Below are 5,373 nucleotides of genomic sequence, written 5' to 3'. Positions count from 1 at the left end.
AGGGGACTTTTCCTCTAAGTCTCACCAACATGGAAGTCCAGCACCCAGACATCATGTCTCTTCAGTATTGCAATAAAGTATTTTCTGTTGCTGCCTAGGGACCATAAGATGTAGGAACCAGAAGGATTTTACAGGTGATTCATTTTAAGCAGAACTGACCACATAGAAATGTTGATGGATTGTCAAAAATGTGGAAATGGTACCTTATTAAGGTGCTGGAATTGACAGTGCCTAACAACATGAAGCTGTTTAGTTTATAAACCACTTCCATACCTACCATCTCAGCAAACTCTCATCCCCATCCCATGAGGTAGGTCTTTGGTGTTCATGTTATGGATGGGAAAGTTGTGTCTCCGTGTTCTGCCCATGTTCAAATGGTTAGTAAGAAACAATGCCGGAATCAGAACCCAGGTATCTTAACTCTGTGCTTCCTTCTGTTTCCAGGCCCCAAGTCTCCTGAGTCCCATCCCAGAGTGGAGGAGGCTGAAATTGGAAATAAGAACAGCAGGGCTCCAGTCCCAACCCTGACTCTCGGGCCCTGTGCTCTTAGCCAGTTCCTTCCCCTCCGAACCTCTAGGTCATTTGTACAGACTGATAATGTGGTAGCCTTATCACATTCTTGAGTCGTATGTTGAGACCATGGCCACAGGAAAGTTTGAGTTTTATGGTTAAAGAAAAAGCTAGAGAGACATGAGTTAGAATTTCAAATCCATCCTTTAACTTTTGGATAATTTTGGGAAAATGTTTGAGTCTGATTTCTTCGGAAGTAAAAGAGAAAGAAGTGGAGGCATTGTGAGAAGTATGGGCAATGATGCCTATTAATTACCTGGTACCTAACAAGAAAGTTTAGGAAATGATATATTATCATCACCACCACCATCACCATCACCATCACCACCACCATCAACATTATCACCATCACCACCATCATCACCATCATCACCACCATATCACCATCATCATCACCATCACCACCACCATCACCATCATGACAACTATCAACATCATCAACACAATCACCATCATCATCACCATCATCACCATGACCATCACCATCACCACTACTACCATCACCATCACCACCATCATTGCCATCACCATCACCACCATCACCATCACCATTACCACCATCATCACCATCATCATCACCATCACCATCATCATCACAATCACCATCATCATCACCATCACCATCACCACCATGACCATCACCACCATCATCACCACCATCACCATCACCATCACCATCACCACCATCATCACCATCACCATCACCACCATCACCATCACCACAATCATCACCATCACCATCAACATCATCACAATCACCATCATCGTCACCATCACCATCACCACCATGACCATCACCATGACCATCACCACCATCATCACCACCATCACCATCACCATTGTCACCATCACCATCACCATCACCATCATCACCATCACCATCACCACCATCACCATCACCACAATCATCACCATCACCATCAACATCATCATCACAATCACCATCATCATCACCATCATCATCACCACCATCACCATCACCATTGTCACCATCACCATCACCACAATCATCACCATCACCATCAACATCATCATCACAATCACCATCATCATCACCATCATTATCACTACCATCACCATCACCATCGTCACCATCACCATCACTACCATCACCATCACCAGCAGCACTACGTCGTCATCATCAAACATCATGGTTCCTACTGTCCTCACCACTGGCGCTCACCCACAGGAAGCAGTCTAAGCCAGGACGCTCAGCCTGGATGTGAAGAACCACCACAATGGGGCCTCCTTGCCAAATGCCAACTCGCTTTTGACTCAGACTTACACCTGGGAGAAACGTGGCCACACGCTCCCATATGCGCTCATTCCTTCATCAGCCAGCATTTATTTAGACCCCATGTGTGGGCACCAGGGACCCGCTGTGCTCCTTACCCTCATGCAGCTCGCAAGCCAGCGGGGAGCCCAGCAGTAAACAGTTAAACCAGCAAATCAATTTTCTAATTACAGGTGGCTGTGTTATCAATTACAGAGGTGACAAATGGCCTCTGGACCAAGAGGAGCTGTCGAGAGCGTGCGGCACCTCTGCCTCTGCAGGGACAGGCACACTGAGCTCCCAGGTCAAGAGAACATGGTGAGTAGTCGCAGGTCCCCTGGGGGCAGGAAGAGTATCCTGTTAGAACCTGGCACACCAGGCTGTGCCACTGGAACCAAACAGGCCACATGCAGAACACAAACCAGAGGTGCCTCTTGTCTCGCTCCCACCCTGGTGCAGAAGAATGAGAGAGGCAGAAAGGCGAGCATTCCCACTGGTGATCTGATGCCACTTTAGTTCACGTTTGTTAAGAAATATTAACACCACTGAACATAGGTGCCAGGGGAGAAAGTCACCAGGGTTGCCCAGTTAGACAGGCAGAGGGAGAAGCATCTGTGAGGGCCAGATATGTCCACCATACAGTCCACCTCTCCTTCCTGAGGGCCTCAGGCATCCCAGGTCAGGGGAGCAGCTACCATCACTCACCCACAAACATGCAAAGGCCCTCCCACAGCCTCTGGAGCCCTCACTAGGCACCTTCCCAGCTGGGGGAGAGGGAAGCCCTCAGCCCTCCAAAATGGGCAAGAATGAACTAATCCAGTGGAACTCTGTGATCCACACTTTTCATGCCAGCTCGGGAGGCTGAGGCAGAAGGATCACAAGTTCAAAGCCAGCTTCAATCACTTAGTGAGGCCTTAAGCAACTCAGTGAGACCCTGACTCTAAATAAAATCAAAAGGGACTGGGGATGTGGCTCAGTGGTTAAGTGTACCTGGGGTGTTCAATCCCAGGTATCCCTCAAAATAATAATGAACTAATCCACAATGGCTTGGGCTCTGGAGTCTGATCCAGATTCAGTCACAGCTGGCTAAGTTGGTTTTTCTTTATTCTTCCTACCTTCCTTCCTTCCTTCCTTCCTCCCTCCCTCCCTCCCTCCCTCCCTCCTTCCTTCCTTCCTTCCTTCCTTCTTTCTTTCTTTCTTTCTTTCTTTCTTTTGTACCAGTGATTGAACCCAGGGGCACTTAACCACTGAGCTACCTCCCCAGTTCATTTTTTATATTTTACTCACTGATTTGCTTAGGACCACAATTTTGTTGAGGCTGGGTACAAGATTGGGCACGAGATAAACAAATTGAAAGGACTATATGAAAGCTAGCAGAATCAAGTACTAGGTTCCCTGTTTATCACCCCTTAACCTGCTGATCCCAAAGGCACTCCCAAGTGCACAACCTGCACACTAAGTTGACTTGCAGAAAATTTGTGTGATAGGAAGCCAGTGGATTGAGGCTGGCTTTGAACTTGAGATCCCCTGCCTCAGCCTCCCAAATTGCTGGGATGACAGGCTTGTGTCACCACTCCCAATTGAGACAGCTGTTTTGGTAAAGAAATTGTGTCTTTAATTGTCTCTTAAGAATAGTTTCCCAAGCAGAAATTTTGTCTTTTCAGGAGACCCTGAAGGAGAAACCAGCTACTTAAGAATTGCTAAAATAGCCTCTCCCAGACAGATTTTGAATTTTTCCTGAGCAGCTTCTTCTCGCCCTCCTGATCTCCGCCATGCTACAGAACCCCACACACTCTTGGTATGTCTCTTGGTTCATCCGTCTCTCTGTCCCTGTGTCTCTGATATTCTTCTGTAATTCCAACCTCTAACGGTCTGCCTAAAAAATCCTGATGTCACACGTGGATGGAAGGGAAGCCAGGAGATGTCACAGGGAAAACCCTAGAACTCCCATTGTGAGCAAAGGAACAAAAGGAAAATCTCCCAGACACTTTCTAGCCAATCTTCACTGAGCCTCGGTTGACTTATTTAGCTATTTGAATCTCACTGTGACAGGGACTTATCCTTAAGTGAACTTCAGCTGGGCTCCTCTGAGCCCTCTTCTCAACAGACCCCTCCCTCAGATGACTGCCTATGGCCTGTCAAGCCAGGTGGCTGCCAAGCCAGTTTAGCAAGATCTGCCCCCGATGCTGGAGACCTGAGCGGATTCATGGTGGTAATTTTCCACCCTCATCCTGACCAGTGGCTGCAACTCCCCAGCTGTCCCACTGATTCCAGAATGGAGCTGGGTTCGCTCTAAAGTCACTTTCCTCTGTGGCTGCAGACTGGGTCGAACCTGTCCTGCTCTTGAACCAAGTGCCTGGTGTGGCTGTTCTGGGTACCACTCTCCGTGCACTAGGAAGTTGGGTGAACTGCCAAGCCAGGGTCGGGTGTTCAGGTTCCATCCACGAGTGTGGAATGAATGGATGAGTGAGTGGGTGAGCGAAGCAGCAGGTGTTCCCTGGAGATTCCCTCTAGGAACTTGAGGGTCCATGGGAGCCAAAGTCCCATGTGGTCCTGAGACTCGGGTTGTCCACCGCCTGGGGAATGGGCAGGCATCATCAGTATCAACCATACAGGTGAATGTGAGCATCCAGCTGTGACAGGCACAGGGCCCAGGGGCACAGACACCACGTCCTGCAGGAATTTTGAGGCCAGCCTCAGGAATATAGTGAGGCCCTCATCAACTTGCTGAGATCCCTCTCAAAATGAAAGCATGAGATATAGTTCAGAGATAAAATACCCTGGGTTTGAACACCAGTAGCAAAATTAGATAGATGATAGATAGATAGACAGATAGATAGATGAAAAATAGAGATATGACTGGGAACGATGTTTAAGCAAAGTACATAAGCACACATTCCATTTCTTGTTAAAGCAATGACTCCATCCATGTCACATAGTCTCTGCAAAATCTTTGGTGCACAGTAGGAATTGTACCAGTACAAAACTCCATCGTCTGCCATGGTGCACTGAGAAGAAAAATAATCTCTTCCCATTCTGGTGAAAATAACTTTGAACTTGAGAGTCTCCTGAAAGGGCCTTGAAGTTCCCTGAGGGACCCACTTTGAGGATTGCTGATTTCACCGAATCCCAGCCAAGGACTTCGGGAGGGGTTGAGAGCAGAGCCCAGTGGGCCACCCAGCCGGACAGAGGGAGTACTCTCCCCAAATCCTCAGCCCTCCCCAAATCCTCAGCCTTCCTTCTGCAGCAAAGGAAAGCCCAAGGAGCCACATGTCACCAGGAAGAATGGGACGACCCCGCGGGAGGGGCCTGTGGTGGCTGTGAGGACCCCTGCGTAAGGTGGGAGGTGATGTCCAGGCTCCCACCAGGGTGTTCATGGGAAATGCTAGCCATGTCAGCCCCCGTGGTTACCGGGAGCACCCCAGGTGGATCAGGAGGTGAGGGCTGGTCCCCAAGGCAGAGCAAACCAACCCAGACCCAGGCAAGTGACAGGGGCTGAAACATGCAGCCATGTCCTTCCATAGCTGTCT

Source organism: Sciurus carolinensis, unplaced genomic scaffold (genome assembly GCF_902686445.1).
Source record: "Sciurus carolinensis unplaced genomic scaffold, mSciCar1.2, whole genome shotgun sequence".
NCBI lineage: Eukaryota > Metazoa > Chordata > Mammalia > Rodentia > Sciuridae > Sciurus > Sciurus carolinensis.
This window is presented reverse-complemented; position numbering follows the sequence as displayed.